Source organism: Centroberyx gerrardi, chromosome 1 (assembly GCF_048128805.1).
Source record: "Centroberyx gerrardi isolate f3 chromosome 1, fCenGer3.hap1.cur.20231027, whole genome shotgun sequence".
Taxonomy (NCBI): Eukaryota; Metazoa; Chordata; class Actinopteri; order Beryciformes; family Berycidae; genus Centroberyx; species Centroberyx gerrardi.
Genome location: NC_135997.1, coordinates 14204015 through 14221797, shown reverse-complemented (window position 1 = coordinate 14221797; position 17783 = coordinate 14204015). Strand labels below are relative to the sequence as shown.

The window sequence follows — 17783 nt, the reverse complement described above, 5'->3', positions numbered from 1 at the left end:
TTATGAATCTCTAAATCCATGTACTTACATTATTAAAGAAAGTAAGAAAGAAAGTATATTAAAGAATGTAAGAGTAAAAGAGAGGTACTTTTTCTGTTGCAAGTACTGTTAAAGTAACATTAAAGGAAAGGACTCAGCCTGACAAGTGAGAGATGGGTTGAGGGTGGAGTGAGGAGGGAGGCAGACATTGTGGGGATAGCATAAGGGCAGAGACAGACATTAAGGGGGAGGTAAGGAGTGAGACTGGGTACGTCCGAGCGTTCACATAGCTGCCAATGATGAAAACAATTAACATTTGTCCAGCAGACAATGAATCAGTGGAGGAATGGCTGTAATCTGCCATGCTGTCGCTGGGGTGGCTGATAAAGAACACACTGGGCCGACTGACCCGGGCCTCCACCATCCCCGCGCTGCTTAGGGGTCAGCCTGTTCCCATCAAACACCACCAGCACCAGCAAACCTCCACCCCTCCACCTTGAGCCACTGTCTCCTCAGCAAACTGCACCCAATCCTAACCAGACCAAGACAGCAGCAGTGCAGGGTCCAGGCAGGCAGGGCTTTATACTGCTGCTGTCCTGATGAGACTCAAACAAGAGCTAGAGTATGACTAAACATACAGTAATGCTGCACAACCCTACTCCCAGGGTTCAATGATAGTAATGTATAAGAAGCTATTCAGAACAGTGAGTCTATATAAAACAACTGCTGATTTCTTGCTATCTACAGATTTGCTACTTCTTCGTAAAGAAATTGTCCTCAGGTTTGACACAGTGCCTGAGGATGATATTATTTATAAAACTGTATTTGTTCCCTCTATAATGGGGCAAAAGGGAAAAACCAAAGCAGACACACTTGCCATTACCAGAAAGCCCTATGGCACCATAAGGAATGATCCAACCACTTATCTGACAATGGCTCATTTGTGAACACAGTGCTGGCAACAAAAGGGCACAATTCATAAGCACATTAGTGTTCTGGATGATTTCAGGGAAGTGGTTTTTCCTCAGGTTGATGTAGTCGTCATGTGCATGCAGTCTAAAACATTCCTATCGGAGAAGGGCCCGTCACATGCAATACTGTGAATGGTTCCTGTTCTGCCATTATTATCCCTGACATCAAACACAGAGGAGATTTACACAGTTTAGAATGTATACAAGCGTTGGTTCCTTTTATCCCCCTGTAACATCTCTTGGCCTCCACTTCCTCAAACCAAACACCATAGCTCCCTCTGACAAACACATTGACTTCAGAGGAACTGGGAGTAATGGGGGGTCGGTGGTTCTTGTGCCCCTGTTTAAGGATGGCTTTCAGAGAGATCAAGCAGAGTGGCCATTTTGTTTGATTGTCCACTTCCTCCGATGTGGTGGGGGTCGACAGGACATCTCCAGCTCAGGGTCATTATAACATTACTTCTGCTTTATTGACTTTCCAATTCCCAACTCACAGTTTGTCCCCTTGACCCTGAGAGAGGGAGAGGGAAAAGGCTGTGTTGCTACGTGTGTGTATGATGTGTGTGTGTGTGTGTGTGTGTGTGTGTGCGTGTGTGTGCATGTGTGTGTTTTTTAACTCCCTGCCTGGCACAAAGATCACAGATCTTTAGACAGGGGCTGAGGGCAGGGGGAGTAACAGAGCTCAGCTCTTCTTCCCTTCACCTCACCCCTGGGTGAGAGAGCTTCCTCTCCTGGAACAACACACTCCCTTCAGAAAATAATCCTGAGACAGACAGATCAACAACAGTGCATGACATCTTCTCCCCTTAAGCACAGAAAAGGCTTACTTTTAGTGATGTGAAAATTAACTAAACAAACACAGTGAGCATATGTTAATATACACACATATGCTCTTTCTCTGCCTCTCTCTCTCTCTCTCACTCTCTCTCTTTCTCTCTCTCTCTCACACACACACACACACACACACACTTTCATCACAGATGCTGCTCCAGCACTTGATCATTAAGGAATGCACCAACTGTTGGAGATAATGTGGTGCCAGCTTCCATTCTACTCCAGTCCTCCCCCTCCCTTCCACCTCCCTCCCAGGAGTGTTGCCGCTCCCTCACTTCTCCATCCCCTCTACTGGGCCAAACACGACCTGCCAAGTCCTCCAACAGGAGAGACTACAGCTGGAATGCACCGCTGTCCTCCCTGCCTTCCACCTGGGAGAGGTGAATAATGACCTGGATTAGTCTATAAAATAACTCTCAAACACCTTTCAATGTTCTAACAGCACGGACAAAACAGGCAACCCAAAATGGATTTGGTGAAAAGCAGTGTAATTTTGCACAGGCGCGCTTGAGGAAAACAGTAAATGAGTCAGATGTCTGGCTTGTTTCAAAGCACCCTTCTGCAGCCTATTTTTCAGAAGAATTTAGATTGATAGTAGGAATGCTATTTCAGTTTCTAAAATTCCTGTCTGTCTTCTCTGGAGACATTATATATGCCAATGGAAACACTGGTTAATATCAAAATAATAATTACTGTCAGATTATGACAGAGAATGTTAGAAATTGAGCCACACTGTGTTCACCAAAGACTAACGAATTATTTCAAATGAAAGACCCGCACTTTGCTGGTCTCACTGGATATCTTATGTTGGTATGTTTGCAGGGGAAAGGCAAGCATAATTATTAAAAACAGTATGAAGTCAAAATTCTGGAATTACAAATGTCAAGAAGAGTTTGTTGCTCTCCTCCACTTAAAGTAGGACATTACATACTGGGGAATTAGTTTAAACAAGAGAGGAGAAGAGTCCAGCGAGTTTATTTTTATTTTCCTATGGGGGCTCTTAAATCTCCTCCACCCCCTCTCTCTGTCTTTCCCTCCCCCTCTCGAGATAAAATGCTCTGTGGCTGGGGAGCAGGCCATTCAGCCGGGATGAGAATGGAATGAAAACAATAGCCCTTATCAGGCTCTTATTTACATTTTCCCAGCGTCCCTGCAGTAGACAGCTTGGCTTGTCACCAAGCCCAGATCGCCCCACTGGACCCAGACCAACTTCCTCCAGCCCCAGTGATTCCAATGGCCCCTATGGACCCATGCCTGGCACAGACCCCCTCCACTCTGCAGCTAGCACAGATAGCAACATACAAGACAAAACTACTGGAATATGTGTCCAAGACGTGTTCCCATTGAGAGGGGAATGGTTTCTGGACCCCTAAGCCTGTCTGGGTCTCATTGTCTTCTCTCTTGGGCTGGTGCTGTATAGCTGGAAAAATGCCCTGAATCCTTTCCCAAGTTTCTTGAGAGTTTCCAAGTGGCACTCAGAAGAAAGTGGACAGTCACCAGTGATTTGATACTGCCAACTTCAATATGTTTATCTGCTATCGGCACTGTAATCTCTGGTATAGAGCTTGTCTGTGCAGGTGTTCTATGATCTTATTGATGTGGGTGAGCAGGCGCAGGGATTGAGACACCTAGAGCCTAGATGAATTGGCTAGATTAGGCTACAGTTCTTTCACTGTATTAAAAACAAAGCTAATGATCCTCATAAATCTGAACAAGGGAATGTTTCTAGGTTGATGTGTGATATAAACACTGCTTTCAGCCCCTGGCAGTCATTGCTGCCAGAATATCATGTTCAGCACAAACCACAATAGTGGAACTAAGAGGCAGGTTTCCACTGACAATCTTTCCTGACACCGGCAGACTCCAGCCTCTCTGTCTCTTTGTCTATCTGTCTGTCTGTCTCAATTTTTTTTCTTGTTGTCTGTCTTTCTCTCCCTGACATTTCAAAGCAACAACTCATACGATGAATTAACGTTTTATTGTTCATATTGTAAAACTTTTATTAAATTGAGTGCTAGTTGGCTATAAATGCCTGTGCTTGTGGGGCAAAGCGAGAGGAAAGTTGTTTGCGAATTTATGCTTTTATTGCTGCCCTAAACAGAGTGGTTCAGTCAAGCGATCATCGGAAGCTGTAGATAAGCTCAAATCACTGAGAGGAACACAGAAGAGGCAAACAAATACATTCACAAGCAAATCAAATCTGGCCACTTTGGAATTGAATTGGCCATTAAAAAAAGGAGATCTTAAAGATTCATTATACATACATTTATCTAATTTTCAAATGGCTCTCTAGATTGGCATTGAGATCTGAAGTTCAGTGTATATTTAAGTTATCAAATACCAGAGCTGACCCTGCTTGGGCAAAAAGGCAATCTTCACTTATTTAAGATAAACCAGTTTAATCTATTAAATTTGTTGATGCAACAAAACACATCGTGTTTCAAAAGACTGACTGCATCAACACAAAAATCATGTGTTAGTGTTTTGTTACACACTGTGTTGTCTGCAATGAAATTGTTTCAACTGTCTGCCACCACCTTCTGGGTCTCACTGTGCGCGCTGTTCTCCCTGGAGAAAGATGATACTTGTGTTTGAGTGTTTGTTGTGTTGAAAAGCCATTGGCAGAGAAAAGAGGGCTATCTAGGAGAGTCAAAGTAGTCATAAGTCACGGCTAACAGACTAAAGACCTCCCCTTTACCATCGGCCTTGTATATCAGTCGTCCCAGCCTCAAGGGGAAACGTGTAATTACCAAATCAATGATCAACTGACACTGGCCATATAAATAATTTCCTCCTCGGAACGCAGAGGCCTTATAAAATGAGGCGAATGGGGAAATGATGCTGTTGGCTGCGAGGGGCCCAGGCACAGAGGAAATGGGGTTTGGAGTCTCTAAGTAAGCTTTTAGCTTGAATTATTCCTGTGTTGGAGCACACTTTGTACAATTAGTTGTAGTTTAATTATAGTCAACTATAACCAAAATAGACACTAAAACTGGGCATCAGAAAAAAATCAGTAAACTCCAATAACAAAACTGAAGAATGTCAAAAAATGAAAGTAAAGTGAAACTATAATCTCTTATTCTGAAAGTAATTGAAATGAAATAAAAATCACTAATTATTTTCTGTGTAAATCATTTGGTCAAAGTTAAATTGAGAGGAATAATAAGTTGGTATTACTCTCAATTTATTAAGAACTATTTTTTATTAAGACCTAGAAATAAGCTTCACATCTACATACTGTATTAAATATAGGCCTGAATGAGTTCTCCAACATTGTGCATTTTTGCATTTCTTTTGGAATATTAGGCACATAAAATAGTTGCTACTTAGATTTCATTTTGCACAAAACATCAAAATACCAAATACTAATTAAAACTATATAGGATAAACACTATGAGAAAGAAAAACATTTTGAAAAACAAAAGCTAAACTAAAACAAATAAAGGCAATCTGAAAATTAACTGAGCTGACATTGAAATCACAACTGAGAATTATCATTTTAGCACTTTCAAGAGCTTTCAAGACAAATAGGAGGACATAAATCTATTGGAATTTATGATGACAGAAGATGTTTAAGTAATGAAGATAATTGCTCTCTATTTGTTGTGGACTTAACCCTTTCCTCCACTCTAGACAAGTCCAAACTTATAACCTGTAACTACCCATGATTTCTTTTGACAACCTTACTTCAGTATTCTACACTGTAAACTTGAGTAGGATACGCTCAGAAAAAATGCAGACATTTGCTGGTTTCAACCAAACAGGTAATTATAAAATAAGCAAACATTACTTAGTGATTTGAAGAAAATATCCAGGGCCATAGAAAGTGGAGACAGGTTTGAGGCTTTTTAGTGTGCAGAAATTATAAATGATGACACAAATGTGTGACAGCAATGTTTGCCCAATGTGATGCCCAACATGTATTGTTCCTGAATATTTTGGTAAATAAATGTGACAAACTGTGCTTTGAGATCTTGTCAAGGAAATATAGTTGCTATGTACATGTTGTTGTTTAGTGCAGCCTAGATAGACAGTCTGTCGAGCCTGCCAACTAAAAGGTGTAGTGAAGTAAGCAACGGATTGTGCAATGTCTATTTCCCCTTGATTTGAAAACAGCATAAATCACTTTTCATTGCAGTGTTTTGACTTGGCAGATATAGTCCTAAATAAGCCAGTGATCACTCCTCTTTATGAAATTAGTGGGGAGCTTTTTAATTACTTCATTATATTTACAGCTCATCCCGCGATTCCGTATGTAAAAAGTATTCGTCCAAGTTATTAAAAAAATTGAACTGAAATTGAAATTGAATTGAATGTCATCAACAGCTCAAAAAGCTCTTCCGTTTAATTGAATTCTCCTATTCAATGTTATGCAGTATGTTTCATTAATTCAGGGATAAATGTCTATCTCTCAGGGACAAAACTGACAGAATCTCAGTCAGACAATGATAAGCTGAAGTCTAATTTCCCATCCACTCTGCTCTGCACGGAAAACAAATCAAAAGTCGAGATTGATAAAAAAGAAAATGACTGTGACACACTCCAAGGAGTCCTTTGAATATCTTAATCACAGAGACACTAAAAACAAGACCCCATCATCACACCAAATAAAACATAATAATTACAAGAGGCAGGCAGGGAAGTGAAATGCAGAGAGAAAACATGTTTTGTCATTCAGCCGGTAGTCCCTGAGACAACAGCTGTTGGATGCTGCAAATACTCCTGAAGTCTCCATAATCATGGCGTTATTGAAGTGAGGACAAAAAGGGCACTAATTGCAAGGGAGCAATCGGAACGCAATAGGTTACACACCCGGGTGATGCTGCACAATGCAAACGCTAAAGAGGGAGCTGGGGAAAAAAAAAAAACATTCTGAGCACAACAGTACGTTGTCGCTCATTTTCAGGCAATTACCTTTCCTCCTTGTCAACAGTTTTAATAACCTCTATCATTTCCAGAGGACTTTTTGGTGCAGTTAAATAATTCCAGCTTTTTAATATGTAATTGCTAGTGCTGGCATGCATGGATGAAGAGGTCCAGCTCCTTGAGACATGTCAGTGCATTGTGCAGCACCTGCACCTCGTGGCGGGCTTGCTTTAATTGACACCTAATACTACTCATTATTCCACTTGGTGAACATCTCTGTTAGACACCTGTTAGACTCTCCTGTAAGAGCCATTTGGTCTTGTAAACAGTTGCTATAAATATAAGTAACCTGGGTGAGATCTTCTTCATCTGAGGGTGTGACAGAGGACAGCTTTCCTCTGCTCTGATACTTCCTTCTTTCTTTCTTTCCTTCCTCCCTCGATTACTCCCCTCCTTCCTTCCTTCCTTCCTTCCTTCCTTCCTCGATTCCTTCCTTCCTTCCCTCTACCTTACTGACCTCCTTTTCCTGCCTGTCTGCGTGCCTGCTTGCATGAAGCGGAGTGGTCAGTTGCTAGTCTCTGGAAGAGGTCAAGGGTCAATAGAAGGTTTTCCAGATACAATCAAGGTCTTTTCATTTGCAGAAGATTGAGTTAGGTTTGTGGAAACTTAACTAAATGAGTTGATTTTGGACCAGCACTCACAGTACACAGCAGTTAATTACCATAGTTCGCATCCAAGGAACAAATTCAATTCAATGTGTTATTTTTTCTGTCTGGTCCGTTTCTTTGATGTTTAACTGAAAATTTCCTGTCTGCTCCCCGCAAATATAATTCTGTTCCCTGTATTTATCATATTAGCAATGGATTTTTGCAATTAGAGGATGTTGTTGTTAAGTCCTTCTCTCCCATGTTGTAGACAAAGAAAGACCCGAAAGCCACAAGGCATACCTGGACGCATTAAATCTAGAGCCACAAGCCCAATCTATTACACATTGTGTGAGAAAAGGTTTCAAGTAGGAAACACAGACACAATATGCCTGTAATTTTAGGACTATTTTAACTATATTCAGTGAAAGAGCTAGACCTGATGGCCTATGTGACCAGGAGCTTCTCCCCCTGCCTTGCCTTTATCTGACCAAGGTGCTAATCCTACAGTGTTGACCTGGCCATTCTGAGAAGCCGTATACACACACAGCACCCTGACCTCTCTAAATAGGACACGTGTCTATCAAGCATATATGAATTAACCGTCCCCAAGAGGCTTCACCTCCTGAGCTGAGCAGCATGTGACCTCTCCCAATCCATTTTACTGCGGCACTCTGTGGCAATCAGGCTTGAATTATTAAAGTGAGCAGTGAGCAATGATCAATTCATTGCGGCCCTTGCTCGCAGACCGCTCGGCCGTACTTCAGCAGAAATGACATTGAGAACACTTGGATATGCTTCCAGACAATGCACATAAATGTGAAATATGTCAGACCCAATATGTCAATAATCATAACTGTACAGGCTGAGGCCATGTCCAGGCTAATCCTAAGGAAATGCTGCTAGATGACTGTAGGGTGAGAAGATTTCAACACTGTGATTCCTTCCAAATCCTTTGTTGAGAGAAAAAGCGAAAGACATTCAGAGAGACAAGAGGCCGGCTAGTGTGCTGCATGCTGAGCGGTGCCACTATACGCTGGGCAGTGCCAGCTACCTTGCTTCCTGGGAGCGGGCCTCTGTACTGTTATGGGATAGCGGTGTCTATGTGAAAGATCCTGTGTGTGAAGAGACACTACGGCAGACAAGTAGGCCTTCTTGAGGCCATGGGCCAGAAAAAAGCTCGGACTCAGACTCGAAATGCAGTAACCCCCTTCTTATCTACACAAATGAGAGAGGGGAAAAACAACAGCTAAGAAGTTGTAAGAAAAAGAAAGATAGCGTGGAAGTATGCAACTCAAGGAACCTGGAAGTAGGAAGAGGGAGGGCAAGAAAAAAAAAATCCAATCAAAACTTTGCGAGGAGGAGATGAGGAGCCAAGATAAACCAGTACTCAGAGCCCCCAAAACTGCAATCTCCCCTTAAGCCGGAGAGTGGCAGCTGGCAGAACAGCTGGTGAATAGGATTAATGTCAGAAGAATGAAATAAAACTCAACATATGTCCGAGCCTGAGGTGTTGGGACTGTGCGTGATTGTGCCCCCGATGGATGCCATGTGTGCAGCTGGAAGGAGCTGCTGTGCTGCTTCACTCTCTACCCCACAAGGTCACTTTTAAGAACTAGGACCATTAAATGCTTGGATAGCAAAATGAACTTTTCGTTCCCTCTCCTCTCTCCTTTGCTCTAAAGTCCCTATTCAGGCAGCAGAGGGAGTCTTTTGAACAAGGCTGTCTATACAATTCACCGTAATTCCACAGGAAAAAACAATCACCACTTAGATTTAAAAAAAAAAAAAAAGGGAGGCCAAAAAGTAAATGTTAAAGGACAGAATTAGAGAAGGTCAAAAAGAACTGAAGCCTTTATTAAGATGGAGCAAGATAAAACACGACAGACACTTAATTTATTTCAACCTCATAATATGTTTTTTAATACGACTGTATATGATTTTTAATAATTAGCACCCTCTTATACAGTAAAGTGCCTTGAAAAAAATATCCCAAGTGCTACATTGGTTAATTTATTTTATAACTGTGATACAGCAAGAGAGTGAGACAGTGAGGGAGGGAGAGAGAGACATAGTGCTTGTGTGTGTGTGTGTGTGTGTGCGCGCGCGCGTGTGCATGTGCAACATGTATGTGTGCGTGTGTGTGTTCAGTATTAGGCTTACTAGAAAGAAAAGTACACACTACTTCTGGAATCTCAGCCAGTGCTGATGAGGGGTTCAACACTTGTGAAGATGAACATTACAGGAGAAATATGTGGACTTAATTTCAATTTATAATTTCCATTTGATGTCGGTAATCATTAGGGTCCACACACTGTAATAAATTATAATAATTTCACACAAAAATTAAATTACTGGGTACCTTGCATTGGAGAGATTTTTTGTTAGGTACCCTGCAATTTAACTGTCAGATATAAACTCGCCTGCTAATCAATGCTCCAAAACATTCACATTTATTCATCTATGTTAAATTAATAGAAGTGTGAAGAAAACGTGGAGTACTGTGATCATGGCTGTTCAGTGTGATTTACTAAATTAATGGGTGTCTGACTCTACAAGGACAAAAAGAGACTAATAGGATCCACATGAATGCATTAAAATCTGCAGTGAAGCCAAGTGTCTGGTATAGACACGCAAACTTTATTTCATCATAAACGCTGGGCAACTACGATGTGCCTCAGAGATTGAACCATAAGATGCGATATAAAAAGAAGCACATATTACAAGAATAAGCAGGACGTAATATACTTTGGGTAATAGCCGTGCATAATGTAAATGTGTTGAATTTCTTTAAAGTGTGTGTGTGTGTGTGTGTGTGTGTATCTTTGTGTGTGTGTGTGTGTTGGGGGAGGGAGGATGGGGGGGGGGGGGGGGCTTTCCAGTGAATAATCTCTTACTGTATACTACATTCTAATTTCAGTTTAAATAAAAGTAAATGACAATTTGGGAGAAAAAAATAGAAAATCAAAACTCGCAGTAAGGGGGTAATTAATTTTTACTTCTGCAGTTTGGCATTCTCAGTTTCAAACAGCAATTAAAGCTGTTTATCGAATCCTGCAGCCGGCTCTGTTTACTAAGATGCCAGAGTTCAGGATGCACACACATTGCTCGCTGGATAGCAAGTCCAAAGGTCACTATTTTTAGATTATGTCCTCCATTCTCTGAGCCATAGTGCAGAACATGCAAAAACAAACAGTCATTTTCAGTTAAGGAACAGCCCTTATTGTTCAAAAGTTTCAACTTCCATCACTAAATAATTAACATAAATCTGTTTGCAGTCATGTGAGAATCTCAAATTGTATCATCATACCAGAACAGACGTTATGATCAATTGGTTAACGCAATTACTGAGCAAATAATACTCATTAGCAAAGTAATAAATGAATCAATTTCCATACTATTTCAGTAGCTTCCACACAATACTATTCAATAGCAATCTCTGATTCCTGCCTTGCCAGTTGAGAAGGAGATGATGAAGTAACCATAGCACTTCTAAAGGTTAAGCATTCCAACTTCTAGAAAGTCCCCCTTCATTGGCCCACAGCGAAGCGCCTCAATGCACTATTGTTCAAGAGTGGTTCAGCAACAATAGAAGCCGTATTTTTCTTTTCAATCAGCCCGCTCCCTTTCTGTGGGATACAGAGCCATACGGACTGAGACCTGCTGGGCAAGGATGGAGAAATTCACTTCTCATGTGTGACTGAGCTCATTGGTCCAGCTCACACTAGGGAAGCTAACAACAGGCTTACAGTATAGGCTTTGTCAAGCAAAGTGCCACCCAGAGAAAGAAAAAGAAAAAACGATGGAGGAAGATGGGGTGCAGTGAAGGAGGTGAAGGAATGATTGTATAGTGTCTCGCTACCCAAATTGCTAATTGCAATATTATGCTAAGTGATACAAGAGTTACAATAAAAACCACCCCAGCAAATCATTAATCCTAATCCCAACTCATAACTTTAACCCATCATTGGAACTTCATGATATGAAATAGATGACAGGGTCTTAAAGCATATTAACCACTCGACCGGTGCAGACTTAAAATTATACTGGGGGCACTCCCAAAGAGAGATGGCGTTCGTCGAATAATTATAATCATTGGCACTCAGGCTTTGCAGTGCAATAAAACAAATTTCTATTCGTTTCTTCTGACATCCTCATCTCCTCTCCTGGCACATGTATAATGTTATTGAACAAGGAGAAAGAAAAGGCATGAGTGGGAGGAAACATCTGTTTCATCACTTGTGATTAAATAGTCTCTTTGTTCAAGAGGCAACCCATCAAAGTTGTGTGTAAAACATTCATGCTTGCTGTTAGGTGGGAAAACAATGCAAATATGCTAATAGGCTGCATCTACGTTAGTTGTCATGTTTGCTTGTGTCAAGGCGGATCTCTTAGCTGGATGGCTGACGTACCTCTGTCTTATAGAACAAGCCTGCAATGTGCTCTGAAATCATTAGCAGGCCACAGAGGCCGTCTGTGCCCAGGGTGTGAGTTACACTGACACTATTTTGATCCTTGGTCAGATGACACCAGCTCTTTTGTCAAGTTATGTGTGGAGAATGCCTGGGAGCTGAATGCCAGAGCTAGGACAGTGATACTGAGCTGGCACACTACAAGTCTCCCAGTGTAACCCCACTGCATGCATTCACACACACACACACACACACACACACACACACACACAGCCGCACACATGTGCCCCCCTGCCACCATCCCATTGTAAAATAGCCTCTGTTCTACCCATTTCTGACCGCCTCAGCCCACCCACCTCCGCCATCGTGATTACATAAAGTCTGTCCATATCTGTCCCTGTTCATGCTTCTTTCATCTGCATATAGGAGGCTGCTATTTTGATTCTGGGCTCCACAGCACAATGACAAATTTAGTAGCATTAATGGCTTCTGCCTTCTTATGTGTCAGCGTTTCACCCTCTCTGTGCCCCTCCAAATACTGCGGTGTCACATAAAACAGTCAGGCCATTACAAACTGCTGCTGATGTAATCACATGCATACAGCCACAAAGATACAGAGGCAAATCTATTGTTTTTAATAATAGAAAATAGAATGTTTGAGGACATCCCCAACCAATAACAGACCGCAACTGATCAACCAATGATGTCATTGACTCAGTTTATATGCAGCTCATTTTAGATGCAGTTGAGACATACCTACGACCAGTGCGTGTGTGTGTGGGGGGGTGCGTGTGTAAAGACAAACAAGCCTCTGTGCAAGCCTGGCTGTGATTTGTCTCTCCAAGACACCCGTTTCCTCCTATCAAGGGGTTCCTGTGCAGCTAGTGAGCCAGGATCACAATGGGAGCGTTGTGCTGCCTGGGTGCAGGGGGACACACTCAACAGCTGAAACCCGGGAAGATGGCCCCTGGAATGCTCCACAGCAGTTGCTACTGTTGACTAATCGGAATATGAGAACTGGGGAAGGTGATCTTGAATGCAAAGAATGGCACATTGAAGAAGCAGCTGCTTGTTTTGTCATCTGAATGACCGAGAGAGCAGAAAGGGTTCCCGTTTTGAACGGGGCAACAAACTCTATATGCTTGCTACTGTAACGTGAAACCTGTGTCTGCCTCCGTCATCTCCGACAGGGTAGCGCCTGTGTTATGTGAGGGCTCTGTTTTGGAGCAGATAGTAAATACATAATTCAGCAGTGGACCAGGCACTCTCTGCTCCCTATTCCCCACACACAGCCATTCCATTTAGCCCTGGGCTCTGATCTCAGCCTGGCAGAGGAGCAACTTTGTCACAGGAGAGAGAGATGGGGTGGGAGAAAAAGACCATAAGAGGAGGGAAAAGGTGAGGGTGTGAAGAGGGCAAGGGGGAGCAAGGACGGGGGGAGAGAAAAACAGAGGGGGGAGCCGTGCTGTAGAGAGGGAGAGAAAAAAGAAAGATAGAGAAGAAGCAGAGCAGGAGAAGAAGGAAGAGGAGAGGAGGGGAAAGCGAGATTGAGAGAGGAAGGGAGGAGTGACGGGCCGGGTATCTTTTTGTTAAAGTTCACATGTCAGGCTGGCAGGCTGCCCGCGGCGTACAGCCGAAAAATCTATTTAACGTCTGCTTCACAGGGTGACAAGAGGGTTGATTGGCAGAGAGCAGAGAGCCGCTTTTGATCATGTGTCCTAACAAGCGATTCCAGCTCATGTCTCTTCAGCCTGAACAGATCTACATTACCTATTCAAACAAAAGTGACAGACCAGAGCACTGCTCCGCTGGGCTGGCACACCACGCCACAGGCCAAGAAAGAACACACACACACACACACACGCGCACACGCACACGGACATAGGAAGGCACCCTCAGACATACATACACACATGCGCGCAGATGCAAGCAAGAACACACAAACACACAGACACACACAGACATGCACACACACAGCCGTACCAGCTATTTGATCAAATAGACTACTTGCATCAAGATAAGTAGCTTGTTGAAATCATATAGACAGAATAGACAACAGATTATTGAAGGACGGCGGGAACATGGGGCACAGGAGAAGCAAGGGGAGAGAAGCTGCTGGTTGACTGATGTTTGGCCAATCTGCGCACAGCCAGGAGGATACTGGACAACATTTTCCAGTAGGAGGGCTACACCTAGAAGAAGGGTAGAGCTATGTGTTTGAAAGACGCCTCAAAACCTGCAACCAGTGCATTAGAAAGGCAACTGGATCTCCAGCCCTCATTGCATATGCATGGAGTCAGAGGCTCATGCTCAGATCATTATAACAAAGATTCCTATTAATTAGGTGGGATAAAGCAGAACCAGATGACATGGCAGCTGGGATGAGAGTAGAGGGAAGAAGGCAGGGAACTAAAAAAGGAGGGGAGAAAGTGCATGGGTGTGTTTGGGGGAGGGGGTATTTGTATAATATAGAATACATATTGCATTATACATGGTGTAATATAAAAAAACGCCCAAACACCAAAAAACTATAATAATTAAATAATAAAATTGCGTACTTTACATAAATGTAGTATAAAGAATACATTAAAATAGTTGCATTTAAAAAACCTTTCAAAATTATCTTCTTTTTTAAATTACCTGTTATCAAGTACTCATAACACACTACTATATTTTCCAAAAATAAATCCAGTAGCGCTATCAAGCACCTGCAGACAATTTCCTGTGCGCTTCCATGCAGAGTAAGCAGGGGCTGTGACACTGACAGGGGACAGCGCTACAACAGAGTCAAGAGTTCATCAGTGTTAATCAGACCAAAGGCTTACAGCTGATCCTATTCTCTTCCAAAGCTTTCACCCATCCCTGAATCTCATTACGTGGCCTGGCGTAATAGAGGATAATGACCTGGGGCTACGCACACAATGCTGATCACTCCTCCACACTCAACCTACTGCACAGAGTCATTATACTGTGATAATACACAACCTGGCCGGAGGGATTACACTTACAAATAGGGGAGGAGGTGATAGAGGCAGAGAAGGAGGGAGAGAGAGAGAGAATGTGAGCGGGAAAGAGATGCTATATTTATGTAGTAACACATACACACATACACACATACAGTCCTATGCCAGAAAACACAATTAGTTCACGTTTTGCTGTTTAAGTGTCACGAGCAATGGGTAGGTCACCTAGCTGCCACTGCAGTGAGGGAACTGTAGTCTGAGTAGTCTTTAAATATCCCTTTACCTAAGATAAAAAAAAGGGGTTGAGGCTTGGCTGAAAATGGCAGTATGGCTCCCCTTTGCTAAGGTAATTAGCCATGACTCAGTCGATGGGCTCCAGGTGTCGACTATTCTGCAGGGGCATCTACTGTATCCACTCTAACTGGTGTAGAGAAGCTTTAGTCTTGGGGAAGGGCATCCTCTTTCTTTCTTTGTCTGTCTCACGATCTGTCTGCTTATCTGTCTGTCTGTCTGTCTGTCTGTCTGACCCTCTCTCAGATGAAAACAGATTAGATTATAGCCTAAGGAAAAAGTCCACGCTTTGTCACTTTAACAACTGTTCACCGCGTCACATGCTTCAGGTCAGCGAGGGTCACATGTCTCTGTCAGAAAGAGACCACACCTGTTCACAGGCTGGACAGCCCTGGATCACATGCAGCACTGCTTTCTCAACAGTCTTCAAGGAAATGAGACCCGCTGTATATTGTGATGCTGGATACTCTGGCTGGTGCAGCCAAGAATAGTGCACTAGTCTAGAAAGATTTACTTGACCAGCAAGAAACCTGAACATGGCAAGGAGAACAGGCGTGCTTATGCAGCATGTTTCAAGCCTGATGTCCCTTCCTGGCTAGTGGCAACAAGTCTGCTCCCTCATGCCACAATTTCTGTCTGTTATATGTAATGATGTAATTCAGTCTAGCTTGGGGTCGAAGCATGGATTAGAAGATAACAAGCTTTTACCAGCAGCCAGAACTACTGGCAATACTGGACCGCTGACTGGAATTGGCAAAGCATGGTGACTGCTGATGCCCAATCAATGAGGGGACCCCAAGTGTTATGTGTGTGTATGTGTATGTGTGTGTGTGTGTGTGTGTGTGTGTGTGTGTGTGTGTGTGTGTGTGTGTGTATGCACTTGTGCATGTGTGTTGCTCACAGAGAAAGAGAGTAAATTACTGTAAATAGATTTAATTTTTCATAATCATATCATTGCACTGAGGGCATCTAATGCTCTGTTTTGTTTTGTTTTTTTTGTTTGTTTTTTCTGCATGCCTCCCCACTGAGAAATTGCATTGTACTCAGCGTGCTAACAAGCAAGAATAATACTGCCTCGGCCTCAGCAGACCAATAGAGACAAAGATGAAAAAAGGAAAATCATAACTGCATGCAAATCAAATTCAATGCTGGTTGTGCTGGCAAGGACTCAACAAGTAGCTACTGAGCCCAAAGGAAAATCCCTAAAAGCTAAGACACGAAGCTGAAACTCAATTACCCGTCCTTGTCTTGGGGACGATCATAAAGACTCAACACACAAAGTATTTCTGTGTTGACTTGCACAGTATTGATTCATACTTTAGTGCATTATATAAAGCTGTTCTAATTGCATGTGAATCAAATCAAGGTCACCTTGGGTTTTTATAATGGTGGCTATTTTTCTTGTTCCCCTAATACTTTATGCTGACATTTTTAACTCTTGACAAGTGCTGTCTGGAGACTTATCCATAAATAATGCATTTACAATACCTAGTAAATAAACATGGGGCACAATCGTTAGCCCTGCTGGCAACTGGGCCTAATAGAGCTTTTACAGCAAAGGTGACTATTCAGCTAAATGCGGTGCTCGCTGCTGGGAGGACATTTTCATTCATTAGCACAGTCACAAGCACTTAAAGCACTTTAAGGACCAGAAATGGAGAGGAAGGGTGGAGAGATAGAGGGGGTGAAAGGGTACAAAGATATAGGGATAGAAGGATGGAGGGATGGTGGCTACAGTACTGAGCATCACCACTATTGTTCAGATACATAATGCATCTTGGTCCAGTAAAGAAATGAAGGAATAAAGAAATGGCCATGAATTTTAATTCAAGGAAAATAGAATAGACATGTGCAAGTAGTAGAAGTAGTGGTATTATTATCATTATTCATCCATTCATTGCCTTTACCCACTTATTCCTACTTAGGGTCATGGGAGGCTGGAGTGTATCCCAGCATACATTGGGCAGAAGGGAAACACAACCTGGACAGGTCGGCAATCCATCACAGGGCGAACACAGACAGACAGACAATCACACTCACACTCACATTCGCACCTATGGGCAATTTAGAGTCTCCAATCCACTTGACTTGCATGTCTTTTTTGTGGGAGGAAATGGATGCACCCGGAGGAAACTCACGTGCACACGGGAAGAACATGCAAACTCCACACAGAAAGGGCTGGGAATCATATCTAATCAAACCTGGAACCTTATTATTATTAATAATATTATTATTGTTCATACGTTTCCAAAAGCAGGTTTCAAATTGATAATGAAATAAAAACAAGCAGAAAGTAGTGTCAAAATACCAGTGGACTAATACCATAGAAAAAAAAACTAGCATAAAAAACTAAACCTAATTAAGCAGGATTCCACAGCACATTCCATATATGGGTAATGTACTGTGTAAAGAGTATACCAGCCTCTGAGACCATTTGTATGCCCTCTACCCCTGAGGTCATCGCTTTCATCCTTAGTCCATCAGGACAATGAGCTATCTTGACCAGACCGGGGAGCCGTGAGAAGAATGGCAGCAGATGGTGAAGTGTCTCTGAGGACCTCAGTGATCCCAACCAGCCAGGCACCAAAGCAGCCAAATTAGACACAACAGTTGTCCTGCAATATCATGCTTAGATAAGTGATATATTTAGCTCATCTGCTCTTTGTGTCACATAAGCTACGTCATTAAGGCCCTTCCAGCCGTCTTGTATGTTCTGTAATAGGTTAATCCTGTCCTTTTCAGTTTCCAACCGTGCCTCTCTCCATAAACAAAGACAAATTATTATGATTTCTAGAAAAAAAAAGAAAAGCAAAAGGTTACCAG

General features: G+C 42.5%; 1 protein-coding gene across 5 annotated transcripts in view; it reads right to left on the bottom strand.

Annotated features, from left to right (window-relative positions):
• Positions 1-17783, bottom strand: part of sox6 (SRY-box transcription factor 6) — a 142727-nt gene that overhangs the window by 68085 nt on the left and 56859 nt on the right. The gene's annotated exons all lie outside the window — the stretch shown is intronic.